Source organism: Ambystoma mexicanum, chromosome 12 (assembly GCF_040938575.1).
Source record: "Ambystoma mexicanum isolate Mex_15411 chromosome 12, UKY_AmexF1_1, whole genome shotgun sequence".
NCBI classification, from domain to species: Eukaryota; Metazoa; Chordata; class Amphibia; order Caudata; family Ambystomatidae; genus Ambystoma; species Ambystoma mexicanum.
Genome location: NC_090936.1, coordinates 799,645,025 through 799,666,590, shown reverse-complemented (window position 1 = coordinate 799,666,590; position 21,566 = coordinate 799,645,025).

The following is a 21,566-nucleotide window of genomic DNA, read 5'->3' as shown; positions in this document are numbered from 1 at the left end:
TGATACATGGGTGGGAAGATGGCACAGAGGACGACTGGCGCATAGGGGGTTCAGGTGAGGAGGGGGTCGAAGCAAGGTTCAGCAAACTGAGGAATCCGGCATGAGTGACCTGTCCCAGTAGGCTGACGTGGTCAACGAGCCATTCGAGATGACGTGCAGTCTCCCCATGAAAAGACTGCAGGTCACCTCGCATGTCCCGTTGACACAACGCCACCCCATCCAGGACAGGCTCAACCCGGTCCCGGATAGCCACGTCCGCAGGGAGAGGAAGGCCAGTTGTTGTATGCGGATCCCCCCCTTAAAACGGGACTGGACGTAGGCATCCCTGCTGGTGCGGGATGATGCAGTCACAGGATCGGGACAGGATTACACACAGACACCTCCGTGGTGGCTTGTGCTGCCTCCTGTCCCTGCCCCTGCACTGCACCACTGGCACCAGTGGAATCCCCACCTCCAGACCCCGTCTCTGTCCCTTGCGCGGCCTCCTCCTCCACCAAACCCCCCACCAACCTGGATGACTCCGTGCCATCTTCCTTCGTCGGACCCTGTGGGGTCTCAGCTGCCTCTTCTGCTGCCGAGGAGTCCAACTCCGACCTCCGTCTCTTGGACCTACCCTCGGCAGCTGTGGCCTGGGACGCGGCACCGGACTCCTCACTCCCTGATGAGATCACAACCTGGGAGGGGAGCCGGGCCTTGCGTCTCCGGCTGGTGGTGTGATCCCCGCCGCTGAGCTCCACAGCACCCTCTCCGCCCTCTTCATCAGTTGACGCTGCAGACAGGGAGAGATAGGAGACAGGCATCAGGACACTGTACAATGGACTGATACACACATGCCAGTTGCACATGAGTGGCAGTGTCAAACTTCAGACATGGCATCACAATCCTCAGCACACATGGCATGTCAACTCACACACCTGAGCAATTCCACAGCCATATGGCAACAGCCAGCACCATCAATACACATACAACAGCATGAGCAGCCAAAGGTGAGCCAGACATCACATGAAACACAGGGAGTGCACTAGACATGCACACACGCCACCACACTTACATGCATGTGTACACCTCCACCAACTGTCGCAGTGATGAGATCGGCATCCATGTCACATCTGGCAATCAATATTCTACATATCAGTGTCCCAAGCATCCATGTTGCATCACTGTTGCACCCTTGTGAAATACACACACATGCACATATACACGGTGCAGATACATGCAGCTGGAACCGACATCCATGTGTGACACCACAACCATGCCAACTTACATACACAGTCATTCAAGCATGTGTGCTCAACATCTGCATTTGGCATGCAAGCTTACACACACATGCACCATCCATGTGTCTCACACATGAGAGGACTCGCATGTGTTAGCCTCACAGCCCTGTACATACACATCCATACATGGCCCTACAAAACCACATGTGCAACCTGCACACTACTGGCACACCACCACATGCACAGCTTACAATCATTATGCATGTACACTTACCGCTCGACTCCAGACGGGTCTGCCTCTCAAGGACCTGGACGTGGAGCGCTGGGGATATGTGTTCCAGGACCCTCATTTGATGTTCTGACCTGTGGCCCCGGAGCCCTTTAGCATCCGCTGCCTTCAAGAGGTCCCGGGCCTTGTTGAGGGTCCTGGACCTGAAGTCCTCCCAGCGCTTCTTGACATGTTGGAATTTTCGGACTGCCACCCCCTCCGCGTTGATGGCAGTCACGATGTCCGTCCAGATCCTGGTCTGTCCTTCCTTGTCGGCATGCAAACCTCCGAAGAGGGCATCATACTGCCCCAGGACTTGCTCCACCAGGACACCAACTTCGGTGGCAGTGAAGCTGGTGGCCCTCTGCCTCTCTGGCTGGGGGTTGCCAGTGGTCTCAGATGGTGGTGTGCCCGACATGGCAACCCCAGAGCAGGCATGGGTGGGCAACTGGGTCCTGGGGCTGGGCTGTGGAGTGATGGTATCCCAGTCAGGAGTCTTCAGTTCCAGCAGGGGTGGTCACAGCAACTGCACCCCTGCAGATGGCTGATGTGCAGGCACCAAATAGCAGGGCATGTGGGCAGCAGGCAGCAGCAGATGGCAGGTGGGAGCATGCTCGGGGAACTGGGGGGCAGGAAAATGGCCTTCAGGGCAGGAGCGTGGTCTTCCGTGTGTTTTTCCGTGGCCAGCTTGATACGGAGTGATTTGGCATGTGAAAATCTTGCACGTCAGCGTGTAATTGGAGGAAAGGGCCTTAGCGCGTAAGCGCGTCAGCGCACGCACGCGATTCCATTGGACCAAAGGCCCTTAGCGCGTAGACGTGTAAGTTACATTCCACGCGCAGGTGTTTCCCTCATAGCACGTGATGGCAGAACACACGTGGAAAAACTGCACGTCCGAGTGTCATCGCGTGTAATTGGATGAAAGCGCCCGCGTACACGCGTCTCTGCCGTGTACGTGTGGGCCAGTTTGAAAGCTGCGTGTAGGACACCATTTCCTTGTACACGCTTTTCGTAGAGAGCGAGTGGGTGAAATCTGTACTTCTTGTCGGTTCACACGCGATTACTTCACAGGGTTTCTAGTTCGTACTCCCTGTTACCTCTGACAGCTCTTTTCTGATTTTTTGTTGGGCCATTTCCTCAAACAGAGTTCACTTCTCCTTTTGTCCTGTATCCTCAGACAGCGTACAATTCTTCTTTTGGCGGGGGTGTTGCCAAGCGCATATTTTTCACTTTCTTTTTCCAGGCAGACGGTGAGTTCTGCACGTACTTTGCAACTGTGCTTGCCCCGTGTGTCACGTTCCCCTTCAGAGGTCATTGTAGGCTGCGTGTATTACACGTACGCTTATTTTTGTGTTTCTGGGTGCCACAGCGTAGTGCGAGTTCATTTTATCACGCACGTGGTCTACGAGGGGTTGCGTGCACGTTTATTTTTGATTTTGGGCTGCCTGTGCATTGCGTGACCCGTCATCTTCCCCCAGGGGTCACAGACAGCCTTGTTAGAGATTTGGGGTACGAATTCATCTGGTATCCTACCCCTTTGACCCCCGATTGCCCAGGACAATAGTTTACTGCAACTCCCATATGCACAACAACATCAGTGCCATGGCTGGGAGGCGACCAAGCAGTAAGGGAGGCAAAGGTGGCCAACCCTCAAAAGGTGGGCATGGTGGGCGCGGTAGGGGACGTGGCTGGGATTTGCAGGGTGCTCCTATGCCCCCATGTGCGGAGGAACAATCAGGGACACCCATGCCCCCCCATGGTTGAGGGAAACGTGGCTGACACCATCCAAGCTCAGCACCTGTTGGACCAGCCCATTGTGGCACCTGACCTGGCACAGGATGACGCCCTGGCTGACTTCCAGGTCAGCAAGTCTAGGCCACGTGTGGCGGTGCAAGTTGTTGTCACCAATCCACGTGTATCAGGGGCAGCTATGTCATCTGCTGCCCCAAGTATGCAGGGTGGGGAGGCTGCAGGGGCAGCTGCAGCTCCATCCGCCCCAGCTCTGACTCTCCCAGCCAGGACAGTGTCAGTCCCAGTCCATCAAACTGACGTTCCCCCTGCCAACATTACCCTTCAACCAATGCCTGCATCAAGACCTATGGTCATTGTGCATTCCCACACTCCTACTACCCAGTCCACCGGTGATTCTGCCCCTACTGACCAGAGCGGCGTAAGCCACTCTGGCTCTGCAACACCTTTAAAGAAGAGGAAGAAGGGTGCTCTGCAACGACAGGCTGAGACCCCAGACACGGCTACACACTTCGGTACCTCAAGGAAGCCTTGCTTCAATGAGACGGAACTTGATGCACTTGTGGGCTATGTGTCGGCACATAGCCACAAAATGGTGGTGACTGCAGGGTGCAAGACCACACCTGGTCAATGTAAGGCACACTGGCAGACCATCGCCGACCGCATAAGTGCCCTTGGATTTGTGAGGCGCTCAGCTGATGATTGCTACAAGCGGTGGAATGACCTGAAACGCAGAGCAAAGAACAAGCTGGCCTCAAATTATGCCGCTACTCTGGTGACTGGCGGTGGGTCTCCACAAGAGGACAACAAACTCACTGAACATGAGTCTGTTGCTGGGGCCTTCGTCACAGAGGAACAGATCCAAGGTGTGGGAGGACTACCTGATTATGAAGCATTGTCCGGTCAGTGCCCATGCATGTGTGTGTAATGCATGTGTATGTTGTTTGGGTGATGGGTTCTGATTGAGAGCCAGGTGAGGGTGTGTGTGCCTGAGTGGTATGGGTCACCCATGTGCTTCATCCAAAACATTCAGCAGCCTTGGATTTGGGTGTGAGAGTATCCCTTCTGCCCACATTAGTAATTTGGATCAACATTACGGCAGTTGCCCTTGAAGTGGCATCTTGCAACAACATTGTTTGTATTTTTCAGTGTTCGTTCAGGCTGATTATTTCAATTCTCCCACTTTGGCTACGCATTCCTCGGCCCTATTGTCACATTTGTGACATGCTTCTGTCATTGATGAACCCCACATTGGACCACATGTGTTACCTTGTTAGATGAATGATTTGACCATTCAGGCTAATTGAGTATTGGCCTGATCACAGGAATGTATGGGGCCTGTTTGAATGTGGAACATGATAGTTGTTTCCTGTCATGTTGAAGTGACAAACCATTGATGTGTACATCGGCATGCAATCACTGTATTTTTGTACACTGGATGTGTTGCAGTGTGGGGCACAATCCTATTTTGTCACACTATGTAGCATTTTTCATCTCATCATGTCCATCTCACATGGATGGCTGACAGTATTCATTCACTGACATGTGGAATTTACCATGGCTATGGTACATGCCATCTGTGTGATGGCATGTGTCATGTATGTGTATTGGACATGCCACTCACAGGCCAATGTGTGATGGCAGTGCTACCCAGCATGCAGCAAATGTGTTGCTCTTCCATGTAGGTGTCATCAGTGTCTGCCTTTTGGGTCCCCTTCAAACTCAGTGACAGTGCATGCATGGGAGGGTTATAGTCATGTGGGACATTTGTAAATCGTGTAAATCATGTACTGGTTATGTAGCTTGTCAGGCCTATTTGTGTGCTATGGTGCTAATGCCTGTTTCAATTGTTTGTCTTTCATGTTTTTGAAGGGGATGACGCACTTGATGCTGTTGAGGTTGAGGAGATGGTGCAGACCCAGGAGGAATCTCAGGCACGACCGGGCACCAGTGGGGGACGTGGTGTGGTGGTGGGCGAGAACCCAATCTTGCTCCAGAACATTCTATCGAGGGGTGCCTCTGGGTGCACCACCCCAGACCTCTATTCAGGTGCTGATTCGGATGATGAGACCTATGTGCCGTCACAGGTAAGTGTTTTTGGCAGGGATTCTGTTCTGTCCAACCCACCTGTACCAGGGGTAGAACCCTCTATGGGGATGTCAGTGTTGGTAAGTCCGCCTTTGGCTGTTACGGATGCAGGGTCACACTCCACAACATCTGATCCTGTTCCTGGGCCAGCAGATCAGAGGGGGAATGCAGTCCTGCAGCCTCAGGCAGTGCCGGCACAGCAAGGCGCAGATCGCCTTTCCCCAAACAGGTGTGGTGCCCGCCGATGCGGTGGTGGTATGCCACCAGGCAATACCGCATGGGAACAATCCATTTACGGTATGGCAACCCAACAGGCAGTATCAGTTGAGATGATGGCTGAAGCAATGGAGAGGGTGGCCACTTCCATTGTCCCCCCTGAAAGGCAGATGGAGCTACTACAGCAGGCAACAGACTCCATTTGCCAATCACACAGGGAGGACATGTTGGCGTCCAACAGGGACAGACGGGCGGCACTGGAGACTCTACGCCAATAGATATCAATATAGTCCCAGGGCCTCAGGGAAGCCCTGAGGGTAGAACTCCATCACCTCAGGGAGACTCTTGTTGACCTTGAGGCTTCCACTAACTTGAGGACAGAACAGCAGCTGGAGCGGCTCACACGTTCGCTCTCAGCTGAGATGCAGGCAACTCGGGAGGAGATCCGTGCATCACGTCAGGTGCTGCATGGGGATCTCCGCACTATAATCCTCCAAAATGAGACCTTCCACACCTGCATGCTTGCTGCCATGGAGGACCATACCAGGGCTTTGCGTGGGCTGCCTCCCATTGCACCACCACTTCCTGTGGCAACACCACCTCCTGTGCCTGTGGCAGCAGCAGAGGGTGATGATAGCGACAGCAGCAGTTCTCCCACATTGGCATAGCCGTGCAGGCCATGAGCCCATGGAGGTGTTTTTTTTCCCAACATCCACACAGGTGGGTGTTGGTGCACACCCTGTCCTCGGACCTCCTGGGTGGCCTCCCCCCAGCCCCACATGGCCATTTTTGATTTTTGATTTTTTTTTGTTTTTTTTTTTGCAGTGTGTTGCCTTGTGTGACTCCCGTGGGCATCCACTGTATTCCGGCTGGGCACATGCAGGCTTGTCCTGAGTTTGGGTTAGATGCTTGGGTTCATGAGACACACACCCCTCCTGCTTCCCGTGTCCATGGGCTTGCAAAGGGTGTGCCCAAGTGACATTGAATTACACAGTGACGTAGGACTCCCATGAGCTGTGTGGGCATTCTGTAGTCAATACTGTGTATACATTCCTAGTGGATATTGTTGTTGAATTGTACACTGCATGGTGTATTGCTATGTGCTTGTGCATCCATGTCTTTCACCTAATTTGCAGGTTAATTCCTCATGTCTTCACAAGGCCGTCTACTTTGGAGATGGAGTTCATGTTGTAAACAGTGCACTTGTACATTTGTGTGGCAGCAGCACTGTACAGTTGGAAGTGGCCGATGTGCTGGCATGATCAGGTTGTAAGACTACCACTACTTTAACTTAGTACTGTCATGTTTATGCTATGTTTGAGGTTGTGTAGCTGCATTGTTTTGTTGGTAAGTATTTGGTCATGTGTGATGTTAGTTCTCCATTACTGGGAGCATATTGTGTGTGGGCAGTTTCCATTGAGGACACTGTACTTTGACACTTGTGTGATGTTTTGGGGATTGCTTTGTTTGCTCTCACATAGCATGACATGCCATGGTGTGTTGGGTGGCGGTGCTGGGGAGGGGTTGGGTGACATGGCACTGTTGTCATGTTGTATTTTGCAAGGGGTAATGATTTTTGCAGCATAGAAGTGTGTCTTTTGATGACAAAGCATTGGTGGTGTTTGTGTAGGTAGGGCACACAATGTAACACTTCCAGGTGACCAATCTCAGGCTGGTATGGTTGTGACAGTTGACTGTCCCTTATATCATCATCATTGATTGTCAGCTGGCATGTGCCAGGGCTGTGTGCACTCCACACGGGTGTGATTTTAGGTGAAGTAATTATCCACCAGCTGTGTACGGGCTGCCTCACCCTGTGCCCTTTCCCCTCCCATGTGCAGCGGGCGTGCTTGTGGTTGGGGATGTGGGGGTGTTGGGCAGAAACCTGTGTAGTTCCCTCTGGGACCTCTGCAAAAGATTTAGGACTACAGGTGTTTGGCAGTAAACCCACTTGGTAGCAGTCTGTACCACACAGATTCACTTGGTAGCTGTGGCTGAGCAGTCAGACTTCTCTCAAGAAAAGTTAGTCAGTATGTGGAGTATACAAGATAGGGCAATTTACACAGTAGAACAAGCAGACACGGAACAGAGCTTGGGTGTAAAGATATATAATTATTTATTTTAAAAACACATCTATGAAAAACAAACTGGCACTAATACGGCAAACAACTTCAATCACAATTACTATAAGTATATCAATCCCCTAACAATATTTCGACAAGTCTAGGTTCAACGGCACCACTTATTTGCAGACAGAGGTGAATGCTTTAACCTAATGGCACTCTAATATTCGTTCGAACGGGAGAGAAAAGGCAGGGTATGAAACCAACTCGGCACCAACACTTTTACGAAGCAAATGCGAGACAAGCAAGGCAGGGTCTACTGTAGATCACAAAGTTCAGAGGCCAGGCCCACTCGGAGAGAGGCAAGGCGATATGTCCCAAAAAGTATCAAAGTGGAAATACTTCGAGTCTTTGTAGCAAATTGTCACAGAAAGGTTGGACCAGTTGAGAACAAAAAGTTAAGAAGGTCTGGAGGCGACCCAGTGGAAAGGTAAGGATTAAGACACCTCACGCTAACCGTGACAAGGGAAGCCAGGAGGACACAGTACCTTGTAAGTGAAGAGACAGCTCCGGCGGGGGCAGTTGTTCCTGGTGGTGGATGCAAGTCGGGGCTTTGCCAAGAGATGAGATGGTCTCGTCGTCGAAGAAACCTTGAAGATCGTTGCACCACCAGGGAAGAGACCAGCCGCGGAGTGCTCCCTCACAAGGCACCACCTTTTGGTCGCGGTACGGGCTAGTGGCTATCCGGTTGCTGGGGTGCTCAGCACGGGCAATTCGACCACTATGCCCTGGAAGCGAAGAAAAAGCAAAGTGACTGGTTGTTCCCACCAGTCAGGGGAAGAAGACTCTCCAGCAAGGAGATCTCCTCTGTCGTTGGGAAGTGGTGAGTCGGTTCAGCAGGGCTCCACCGGAGTTGTCGTCGTTGCAGGCCTCTCAGCTTTACCCTTGTCGGATTCTTAGGTCCTGTGGCGACTTCTGAAGATCCAGTCCCAAAAGGCCTGCTTTTATGCAGAAAACCCCCATTCATTCAGCCTAGCTGTCAATCAAAACACGCTAAGTGGTGAGCGGGGTGGCTCATCACTTGGGCCAATCACACCAGAGTGCGACTTGAGTTGGCAAGGCAACTCAGTCCAGGGTGCCTAAACCCCTTCCCACACCCCCTGTGGTACCCAGACAGAATGGCACCACTTTGGAGGGCTTCTGTGCAGAAGCCCGCCAAAAGTGGAACAAAGGGCTCAACCTTTGGTTTGGAGTTACAGAGGCGAACACATACGCCATTTTTAAAAATGAGTTCTGGCAGAAAATACCAACCGGTGGATTTATTTAAGATAAATAAACCGGCGGTATGTTAGAGACTAATGTGAAAAAGTATTAGCCTCCAACAATGGGAAGAATCCCACAGGAATATATTCGGGGTCGAATATAAAAAGTAGTTTCCACTGCCACCAGCCAAAACTCAACGAGGGGGGACGGGACAGTGCCCCCTCGAACAACAGACCAGGGGTAATCGAATTACCCCTACCAGTACTTCCACAATAGGATGGTTTGTACGGGTTCTGTTAGTAAATTTAGGTCTAGTAAAGCCAATGGTGACTTTACATGCCCTGAGAGACAGTAGTCAGTCCCAGGGTATGGAGTCTATGGTGGGGATCCTCTAGGACACCCCAGTGTTACGGCACGGAGGGTGCGGTGTAACACACATAGCAAAACACATGAGGCCCTATGGAGTAAAAGACCCCATAGCCCATAGGACACATTGACATTCAAAGGAATCAACCACATACATGTCCAAGAGTGGGAGGAAAAGAGTCTCACTCTTGGCAGGATGACAAAAACAAGCTCCAGGAATCCAGTAAAGCTGCTGGGGGACTCACTCGGTTAGGAAATTCAGCCTAAACAGAGAATTCTCCCTAACACTCGCCCCCCACCCAGACTAAGGGACAAGAGGATTTAATCCACTCCTTGATGAATATCATACCTCTAGTCGATGACATACATCCTAGAGAGACCATCAGCATTTTGGTGGTGACACCCTGACCTGTGCTCAATGGTGAAATCAAACCCTTGCAGGCAGATTGACCATCTCAGTAGTTTTGGGTTTTCCCCTTTCATTTGCATTAACCATCTCAAGGGTTGGTGGTCAGTCTGAAGGACAAAAGTAGAACCATACAAGTATGGCCTAAACTTCTTCAGCGCCCACACAAAAGCAAAGCATTCTCTTTCGATTGTTGCCTACCTTGTTTCAGGATCTTTCAGCCTGCGGCTGATGAAGCAAACGGGGTGCTCCCTACCTTTCCCATCCAGTTGACTGAGTACTGCACCTATTCCTACATTTGAAGCATCTGTCTGCACAATGAAAGTTTGGTGGTAATCAGGAGCTCTGAGTACTGGGGCTTGGCAAAGAGCCTTTTTCAGGTTTTCAAAACCCTTATTGCACTCCTCGTTCCATCTAACCTTTTTAGGTAATTTTGGAGAGGAGATGACATTCAGAGGAGAAGCTATGGTCCCATAGTTCTCAATGAAATTCCTGTAATACCCGGTGAGACCTAAGAAGGCTCTCACCTGGGTCTGAGTAGTAGGTGTTGTCCAATTTTGCACAGCTTCAATCTTACTGAGCAAAGGCCTTATTTCTCCACCTCCTACCTCATGTCCAAGATAGACTACCTTACTCTGTCCAATTTGGCATTTACTCGCCTTTATGGTCAGATTGGCTCGCCCAAGAGCCTGCAAAACATCTCTTAGGTGGGTTACATGTTCTTCCCAGGAATTGCTGAACACTGCTATGTCATCCAAGTATGCCATGCAGAAGTCCTCCATCCCCTTAAGAACCTGATTTACCATCCTTTGAAATGTAGCAGGTACATTTTTCAATCCAAAAGGCATTACCTTAAACTGGTATAAGCTAACTGGGGTAGAAAATGCAGTTTTCTCCTTGGCATGGTCTGTCAGGGCTATTTGCCAATAGCCTGACGTCAAGTCAAATGTGCTGAGGAACTTGGCTGAACCAAGTCTATCCACCAACTCATCTGTTCTTGGCAAAGGGTGGGCATCAGTCTTGGTGACTGCATTAAGAGCTCTATAATCCACGCAGAATCTACGTTCTTTAGATCCTGCCTTTGGTACTAACACAACTGGGCTAGACCATGGACTAGTAGAGGGTTCTATTACCCCGAGATCAAGCATCTTCCTGATCTCACCTTTGATGTGGGTTCGTACATTTTATGACATTCTGTATGCTCTGCTTTTGACTGGCAGACAGTCACCAGTGAGTATGTCATGCTGGCCCCAAGGGGTCAAGCCTGGTGAAAGTGAGAACAGAGAGACAAACTGATTCAACATAGATTTGCACTCTTCTTGTTGCTCAGGTGTCAGATTTGAAGAGCGATTTACTCCTTCAATTTTTTCGTCTAAAGGTAAGCCTCTGAGGAGATCAGGAAGAGCTTCACTCTCTTCTTCTTCCTCTGATGATGCTAGAAGCAATGCTCCTACATCAGGTCTCGAGACATACGCTTTGAGTCTGTTGGTGTGGAAGACTATCAGAGCCTCCTTGGGATTGCCCAAGTCCACCAGATAGTTGACCTCTCCGAGTTTACCCACAACTCTGAAGGGTCCCATCCATTTGTCTTGCAAGGCCCTCTGCCTTGTTGGGATCATAACGAGAACTAGCTGGTCTTGAGTGAACTCAACCATGTTAGCCTTTTGATCATGCCAGTGCTTGACCAAAGCTTGTCCAGCTTTCAAGTTATCGCTTGCTTCTGCCATCATGTGCGACATTCTCCTCCGGAGACCTATCACGTAGTCAGTCACTCTGACTGGCTTGGGGGAATGAGCACTCTCCAACCCCTCCTTAATCAGGGCCAATGGACCTCTGACGGGATGACCATAGAGAAGCTCAAAGGGAGAATAACCTACTCCCTCCTGAGGGACTTCTCTATAAGCAAAGAGAAGGCATGGCAGTAGAAGGTCCCACTTCCGTTTAAGGGGTTCCTCTAAAGCACCTATCATGCTCTTCATGGTTCGGTTGAACCTTTCTATGTTAGGACACTTACCTGGCCTTCTCGTCGCATCCGTTCCCGGACGTGGCAGTTGTACCCTTATTACCGGCTTGGGAAGCGTGGTTGTAGGCAGCGGGCCGGCGCTCGCTTGCATGCGCGAACCTCGCGGGTAACCAGGAACGGGCAGACAAGCTTGTGTTCCAAGCCTCGTTCTGGTGCCCGCTCGGCCATTACGCATGCGCAGCCCCGCTAGCGTTCCACGCCTCGCTTTCGTGCCGGACGCTGTAAATAGCGTCCAGCCCTCTACAGATCGCGTCTTAACGCGGTTTGTTCCCCACTTACCGTCGCTTGGTGACTTGCATCAGGTTCCTGCTCCTTGGTTCCTGCTTCCTTGTCCGATTCTCTGGCCTTTCGGGCTGCCTTAGCTCCTGTTGGGTCCCTTCCTTGTGGTTCCTGCCTTCCAGTTCCCACTCCCCTCCCTGGGTTCATTTCTATTGGGATTAGTTTCCCTTGGCTCTGTGGCTCTTAGGAGGTTGTGGGGTTCCCATCTTGGCCTTCTCCCTCTCCTTGGACCTTCCTGTTCCCTGGGTCCACTCTCTTCCTGATCTCCTTGTTTGCCTGGATCTTTCTTGTCATTTTGGCTCTGGGTGCCAGCCCTCCTGATTACCAACTGCCTTGGTGGATCGTGCCTGGACATCTTTGAAGACCACTCATCCTCCAGTTGTGAACCTCTACCGGATCTTACCAGCTCAACACCTCATCACCTCCCTGTCAGTGCTTGCACTGCCCCGACGTCACTTTAATCTGCAGGGAGGTGAGCCAGTGGCGTTGGGGGGTGATTCCAATCCATCCCTGTTCCATTAGGGTTGGGTCGGGGTCGCTTCCTAGCGTTACAATTTCTGCATAACGTTTGACGGTTTACCAGTCTGACGTCACCGGCGAGACCAGCAACTGAAACTTCAGGTACGCAGCGCTCCCGAGACACACAGCTTAACAGATTAAGACGCCTAACAACCAGTTCCGATTCTGAAATGGAAGATTCTGAAGAATTGAGGAATGAGATCAGGGCCCTACGCGCCGAGATGACTGTATTGCATCAGGAGAATTTGGCCTTACGTCAGACGGTAGCTCAAGGGACTACCCCCAGTACCTCTGCAGAGTCTGTGATGGCTCAGACCACCCCAATAAAATTTGACGGAGATCCTAGATGGGTGGCAGAATTTTGCAATCATTGTAGAATACATTTTTTGTGCCGTCCTACGCATTTCAACCAGGATAAGGCTAAGATTGGGTATATTTTGGGAAATCTAACCGGAAACGCATTGGCCTGGGCCACTCCTTTGGTAGCTGCCAAGAGTCCAGTTCTGGAAGACTTTGTGGCCTTTGAGAAGGCTTTTCTGGAAGTGTTCCAGTCTCCCAACCTCGCCGCTGCTGCGCAAAATCAGCTCATGGACCTGAAGCAAGGATCCAGTGATATAATCGCCTACATCAGCCGTTTTCGTCAGCTGGCCACCGATTCACAATGGCCTGAGATTACTCAAAAGACCCTTTTTCGTAGGGGGTTGAGAGATGAATATAAAGATGAACTTCTCCATATTCCAGAACCTGAAACCCTGCAAGCATTGCAAGAACAGGTGATGCGGATCGATCACAGGTTGTCTGAGAGAAGGGGTGAGAGGCGCCGTTTGGAAAGGTCAATACCAAGATTCATTCCAGTGCCAGCCAAGCAATCTACCTCGTCTGAACCAACTCCTGGACCAATGCAACTAGGAGCGGTCAGAGGTCCCCTATCTGATGCCGAGAAGAAGCGTAGGCGTGACCTACGGTTGTGCCTGTATTGCGGGGCCTCCGGCCATTATCTCAGTACTTGTCCATCAAGACCACTTCGGAAGTCGGAAAACTGAATGGCCTATCGTCTAGGGGAAAGGCGACGATGGGCCCCTCTTCTTCTACAGTCCTTCCCAATTCGGTACAGGTCCGACAACCAATGCAATCAGTCGTGCTTATGGTCTTAACACTCAAGGTCTCTTGGTCAGGAAATGAACCCATAAAGGTGCAAGGATTATTGGATTGTGGAGCCTCTGGAAATTATATGGACGCAGATTTTGCCATCAGGAATGGTATTGCTTTGATTGAAAAGAACTGTGCTTCGGTGGTGGAAGTTATTGACAGTACCCCGTTGTCTTCGGGTCCGGTCCATCAACATTCCGAGACACTGAGTTTGTGGATTGAAGAACATCATGAACAGATCTCTCTGGATGTTATCAAGACTCCCTCTTATCCGATCATTTTAGGGTTGCCTTGGTTGTTACATCATAACCCCAACATCAACTGGCAGACTCGGACCTTGGTTTTCAGCTCTGATCGTTGTGTGCAGGACTGTTGCCATGTCGGTTCTTCTTCAACGCAATCTTCAATCGCCACCCAGACTGAAGGGGTTGGTGTGCCACGCCTACTCTCTGTTTCTTCAGTTCCCTCTGAATATGCTGAATTTCATGAGGTTTTCTCTGAACCTAAGGACATTCCCTTACCTCCTCACAGATCTTTCGATTGTGCCATCGACCTGTTGCCCGACACTGTGATTCCACATGGCAAGGTGTACTCCCTGACCGCTCAAGAAAAGGAGGTTTTGCAGGAGTATCTCGATGAATGTCTTCAGAAAGGGTATGTTGCCCCTTCTAATTCACCGGCAGGATTCCCACTGTTTTTTGTAAGGAAGAAGGAGGGTACCCTGCGCCCGTGTGTTGATTATCGCCAACTAAACGACATCACTCGAAAGGATAGATATCCACTTCCCTTGATTCGATCCATTTTGGAATCTTTACGTGAGTCAAGAATGTTTTCCAAGTTTGATCTCCATGGAGCCTACCATTTGGTACGGATAAAGGCCGGGGATGAATGGAAGACGGCCTTCAAGACTCCAAACGGGCACTATGAATACAGAGTTATGCCTTTTGGGCTATGTAATGCCCCAGCTGTCTTTCAGCGTCTAATGGATCATATATTTTCTGATTTAATCGGGACCTCAGTCTGGGTTTATTTGGATGACATATTGGTGTTTTCAAGGAATCTCGAAGAACACATAGAACAAGTAAAAGAGGTACTTCGGCTGCTACATGTGAATAACCTTTACGCTAAGCTTGAGAAATGTCTTTTTCACCAAGACCATATTGAATTTCTTGGGTATGTGATCAGTGCGTCGGGTATACACATGGATCCAGCCAAGGTTCGTGCAATCCTAGGATGGAAGGTTCCCAGCGACAGAAATTCTCTTCAACGTTTTCTTGGATTCATTAATTTCTACCGGAGATTCATTCCATCCTTTTCGCAACTGACTGCACCCTTAACCTGTTTGACCAGCAGTAAGAGAATCTTCGTTTGGGGGCATGATGCTGCTGCCTCTTTTGAGCAACTAAAGAAGGCCTTTAGTTCCGCGCCTATCTTACATCATCCCCAAGACGACCAGCCATTTATCGTGGAAGCCGACTCTTCGGATTTTGCTGTGGGAGCCGTTCTACTTCAGATGGATCCGAGCATTGGAATGGAGTTTCCTGTAGCCTACTATTCCAGAAAACTTACGGCTAGTGAACGGAACTATCCCATTATCGAAAAAGAACTACTGGCCATCAAGACCGCCTTTGAAGAATGGCGCCATCATCTTCTCGGAGGACGCTTTCCAGTGGAGGTACGCACTGACCATCGAAACCTGCAATTTCTACGCTCTCTGCAGTGTCGGACCACCCGCCAATCTCGATGGGCTTTTTTTTTTTCACAGTATGATTTCCGTGTCACCTATGTACCCAGTAGCTGTAATGTGAAGGCGGATGCTCTTTCCCGTTCTTTGGCTGCTGATGTGCAACATGAGGGACGGGACCTGCCTGTGATCGCTCCCAAGCATTTTCTACTGGCTTTGCCGTCGTTCTTGCATAGGGTGGTACAAGCTACTTTGTCTGACTCTTCTCGGGATACGTTGATGAGATGTCGCCAGTTAAGGGAGAAGGACGGATTGCTTTTCTTCCAGAATAAGTTGTACCTACCCACGGATGAGCTTCGCAAGACAATCCTACAAAGCTTTCACGATTCCAAGATAGGGGGTCACCGTGGTATTCGGTCTACGCAAGAACTCATTTCTCGACATTTTTGGTGGCCTAAATGGACTTTGCAAGTCAGACGTTATGTGGAATGCTGTCCCATCTGTGCCCAGGTCAAGGTTCCACGCATGAAGTCTGTGGGTCTTTTACATCCCATGGAAACACCGCCTTTTCCTTGGCATACAATCGCCACTGATTTCATTGTCGACCTTCCGCCCTCCGAAGGTCATACCTGCATCATGGTTATTGTCGACTGTTTCTCCAAGATGGCCCACTTCATTCCCTTCCCTGGAATTCCCACGGCTGCTCTAGTAGCACGTGCCTTTTTGCACTATGTATATCGCCTGCATGGATTACCTGTTAAGATAATATCTGACCGTGGTTCTCAGTTCATCTCTTCCTTTTGGGGTCGATTGTGCCAGCATTTAGGCATCCAGAGGGCACTCAGTTCTGGCTACCATCCCCAAACCAACGGACAGACAGAAAGGACAAACCAAACGTTGGAGCAGTACCTCCGTTGTTTTGCCAATGCCTCCCAAACAAATTGGATGTCGCATCTCGATTTGGCCGAGGTTGCGTATAACAATGCAGCTCATTCTGCAACCGGACTAAGTCCTTTTTTTTGTACTTTTGGCCTTCATCCCAGATTGCTGCCTTTTACGCCAGTACAATCAAGTAAAGTTCCTTCGGCGGATCACCTTGTCACCGAGATCCAGAATCTGCAGCGTCGAGCGGCTGGTACCCTGGCCAAGGCACGTGAGACCATGAAGAGACAGGCCGATAAACATCGGAGCCCTGAGCCACCATTCCGGGTGGGAGATCTTGTGTGGTTATCTTCCAGATATTTGCCTGCACGGAACGTACCCTTGAAATTAGCTCCCAAGTTTTTAGGTCCCTTTCCGATTGTCAAGAGGATATCCTCAGTAGCTTTTGAACTTAAGTTGCCGGAATCCTGGAGGGTCCACCCTGTTTTTCATGTATCTCTTTTGAAAGCTTATCATTCGGATCCCTTCCATCGTGCCTGCCCCCGACCCGCTGCTATTGACGTGGAAGGTTTCCCTGAATTTGAGGTGCAGGAAATATGTGATTCCCGTCTCTTTAGGGGAAAATTGCAGTATTTGATTGACTGGAAGGGCTATCCTGCCTGTGATCGCACTTGGGAACCTGTTGAGAGCGTTCATGCCCCTCGTTTGGTTAAGGAATTTTATGCCCGTTTTCCTTGGAAGCCGGGTTCTTCCGGTCTTTCCGGAGGGGGATATGGTGTTAGGACACTTACCTGGCCTTCTCGTCGCATCCGTTCCCGGACGTGGCAGTTGTACCCTTATTACCGGCTTGGGAAGCGTGGTTGTAGGCAGCGGGCTGGCGCTCGCTTGCATGCGCGAACCTCGCGGGTAACCAGGAACGGGCAGACAAGGTTGTGTTCCAAGCCTCGTTCTGGTGCCCGCTCGGCCATTACGCATGCGCAGCCCCGCTAGCGTTCCACGCCTCGCTTTCGTGCCGGACGCTGTAAATAGCGTCCAGCCCTCTACAGATCGCGTCTTAACGCGGTTTGTTCCCCACTTACCGTCGCTTGGTGCCTTGCATCAGGTTCCTGCTCCTTGGTTCCTGCTTCCTTGTCCGATTCTCTGGCCTTTGGGGCTGCCTTAGCTCCTGTTGGGTCCCTTCCTTGTGGTTCCTGCCTTCCAGTTCCCACTCCCCTCCCTGGGTTAATTTCTATTGGGATTAGTTTCCCTTGGCTCTGTGGCTCTTAGGAGGTTGTGGGGTTCCCATCTTGGCCTTCTCCCTCTCCTTGGACCTTCCTGTTCCCTGGGTCCACTCTCTTCCTGATCTCCTTGTTTGCCTGGATCTTTCTTGTCATTTTGGCTCTGGGTGCCAGCCCTCCTGATTACCAACTGCCTTGGTGGATCGTGCCTGGACATCTTTGAAGACCACTCATCCTCCAGTTGTGAACCTCTACCGGATCTTACCAGCTCAACACCTCATCACCTCCCTGTCAGTGCTTGCACTGCCCCGACGTCACTTTAATCTGCAGGGAGGTGAGCCAGTGGCGTTGGGGGGTGATTCCAATCCATCCCTGTTCCATTAGGGTTGGGTCGGGGTCGCTTCCTAGCGTTACAATTTCTGCATAAGGTTTGACGGTTTACCAGTCTGGCGTCACCGGCGAGACCAGCAACTGAAACTTCAGGTACGCAGCGCTCCCGAGACACACAGCTTAACATTCTACCAACCCATTGGTTTGTGGGTGGTAAGCTGTTGAGAACTTGTAAGTAACTCCACAGGTTTTCCACATGGCTTTCATGTAGTGGGACATAAAGTTTGACCCCCTGTCAGAGATTACTTCCTTAGGAAACCCGACCCTGGTAAAAATACCAAGGAGGGCCTTAGCCACAGCCGGAGCCGTAACAGTCCTCATAGGAATTGCCTCAGGATACCTAGTAGCATGGTCTACTACAACAAGTATAAACCTGTTGCCTGAGGAGGTTGGAGGATCAAAGGGACCGACAATGCCAATCCCTACTCTCTCAAATGGGACTCCCACAACTGGGAGAGGCACTAAAGGTGCCACATTCTTGGCGCCAACCTTACCAGAGGTCTGGCAGGTGTGGCAGCTCCTGCAGTGTTTTTCTACTTCGGCCCCCATCTTTGGCTAATAAAAGTAGAGAGAGAGCCTTTCCTTAGTCTTCTTGAAACTCAAGTGACCAGCCAAAGGAATCTTGTGGGCTAACTGCAAGAACCGTTGTCTGTTCTCTTGGGGTACTACAAGTCGTTTGTAGTCTCCAGGTGCAGACTCGGTCGGTTCACTGTAGAAGAGGCCATCTTCCCAGTGCAACCTATATTTCCCAGGCTCTTGCCCTTCAGCCTGAGCTTCTGCCTGGTGGCGAAGACCTTCCAGAGTTGGACATTCTCTCTGTCCCTTACTGAAGTCTGCCCTGTTGGGTCCACCTTCTGCCAGTAAAGACTGCAGCTCAGGATGGTCAACAGGATCCAAATCTCCAATGAGTTCCTGGCCTTCCATTAGCTCTTCCTCACAGTCTAATTCCACCACACAGGGTTGGACCACCCTCTCAGCCGCAGCGGGAGGGGGAGTTACGGGTGTAACTTTGGACAACCGCGGGGAAGTCCTTGTTGGCTGCACTGAAATGCTGGCTGCTGGTTTCGGTATAGAAGTCTTAGGTTTCCCTTTCGCTTCTGATTTCTTTGAGACAGCAGCTGACAATTCCAGTGGAGCAGGAGTGATATCTTTCTTCATCTTCTCCTGGGGAGTACCTCTCATGGTTCTCTCCCTTGCAGGTCTGGTTAGCTCCTGTAACCGTTTACTAGGAGGTCTGGGGGTATGAGACAACTCCAAGAGTTTTTAAACTGTTACCCAACAGAACTCGTCCTGGTACCTCACTCTGTTTACTGACATGTATCTTCACAGTCATGTCGTTACACTGGATGAGAACTGGTAATTGGGGAAGCATCTGCACAGGCCCTCCAGCTAACTTGGTGAGGCGTTTGGGTGCCTTAGCAACATCCTCAGCCTGAAAAAAAGATGTATCCACCACAGTTATGCTGGCCCCAGTGTCCCTAATGGCAGGAGTCTCCTGACCATTCACCTGGACACTGTCCTTATAATACTCTTTAGTATTATCTGGGATAAAATTATAGACATCTAAATTCTGTTGTTCCCACAACCCCAGAGACACTAAAGAAACATTGGCTGAGACTCCAATGGGTTCATCAGCCAACAGTAGAAAGTTTCCACTTGCCATTTGGACTTCCTCCTCTGGAGCGAAGGCTAAGGAGACAAGCTGGACCCCTGAAGGTTTGCCATTGCATCTGGGATCTCCTTTCACATGGTCAGTAGAGCCACAAACAAAGCATTTACCGAATGCTTTCTGGAATGGTGGCTTGTTCTGGCCTCCCTCTGGTTTGGCACGAGAAGGTACACTATTCTGCTGTGGTTTTCCTTTTGGCTTACCCTTATGGTTTTGTTTAGGGCCCTCTTTGGAATTTGAGTTATTAGAATTCTCTTTTGAGTATTTTTTAGGCTGTTTTCCCTCATCCTTTTTCTGAGTTGCCCCAGAATCCTTAGGAGTAGCCCTGTTGGCAACCCATAAGTCAGCAGCCTTAGCTAGCGTCCTGGAATCCAATTCCTTCGAATCAGCCAAGTTCTGTCTGAGCTCAGGAGAACAGGCATCATAAATAGACTCCAACATAAAAAGATTCTTCATACCCTCATAAGTGTTCACTTTGTAACCCTTAATCCATCCCTCTAAGTTTTCAACCCTTCACTCACCCAGGTAGCCCAAGGGATACCATCATGCTTTTTGAGGGTTCTAAACCTCTTAAGATACTGGGGAGGGGTCTTCCCGAATCTAGCTATCAACGCTAGTTTCACACTTTCGTAATCCTTCTTATCCACCTCCCCCAACTCCATTACCACATCAGTCGCAACAGGGGGAAGCCTAGAGAACAACCAGGGAAGTAACTCATTCCCCGTGATGTCCTAGAGCCCATGATTATATTCAAATAGTTTCAACCAATCCAACACATCCAATCTAGGTTCATACATACCCACTAATTCCTTAGGCATCCGGGGTCTTTTGGGACTGGAACTTCTAGAGGAACCAGAGGAGAGAGAAGCACTTTCCACAGACAACTTTTTCATTTCCAACGCATGATTAAGTTCTATTTCTCTGAGTCTTAACGCAGCCTGCTTCTGCTCAGCTTGGGCATTCATTCTTCGGAACTCTAGCTCTTGGTTTCTTTCAGATTGGGCTAAAAACCGTTTGTACTCTAATTCGAGCTTCATTTTTTCAAGTTCAAAATAAGCACGGTTACATGTGGGACCTGGTATGGGCCCCGTAGGTACAGTAGGTAAGGCAGACAGAGGCTCAGAGTGGCTAACTTCATTAGGTTCACTTTCCTCTTCTGACTCCTTATCAAGACTTTGATTCAGATCGATACCATCACTGTTTTCTACATTTGCTGGAGAAGTTGGTTCCTCTGTACCAGTAACCAGACTTTGGTTTTCCAGCAATCTCGCTATCAGTTCTACTTTCTTGCCTCTTACAGAAAGATTCTCTTGTCTACAGAGAGCTCTTAAACTCTCAGTATTTTCACCTGACAAGGACTCTTGACTGTAAACTTCCATAGTAGACATGTTTTTGAAAGTTGCCTTTTAGTGCTAAGCTTTGTGGTTAATTATCCTAAAGTGTTGTAAAGCACTCTAAACTGTATACTCCATACAAATCCCACCGCTGTACACCAGTGTTAGGCGGAAACCTGTGCAGTTCCCTCTGGGACCACTGCAAAAGATTTAGGACTACAGTGTTTGGCAGTAAACCCACTTGGTAGCAGTCTGTACCACACAGATTTACTTGGTAGCTGTGGCTGAGCAGCCAGACTTCTCTCAAGAAAAGTTAGTCAGTATGTGGAGTATACAAGATAGGGCAATTTACACAGTAGAACAAGCAGACACGGAACAGAGCTTGGGTGTAAAGATATATAATTATTTATTTTAAAAACACATCTATGAAAAACACACTGGCACTAATACGGCAAACAACTTCAATCACAATTACTATAAGTATATCAATCCCCTAACAATATTTCGACAAGTCTAGGTTCAACGGCACCACTTATTTGCAGACAGAGGTGAATGCTTTAACCTAGATGGCACTCTAATATTCGTTAGAACGGGAGAGAAAAGGCAGGGTATGAAACCAACTTGGCACCAACACTTTTACGAAGCAAATGCGAGACAAGCAAGGCAGGGTCTACTGTGCATCACAAAGTTCAGAGGCCAGGCCCACTCGGAGAGAGGCACTGCGATATGTCCCAAAAAGTATCACAGTGGAAATGCACTTCAAGTCTTTGTGGCAAATTGTCAC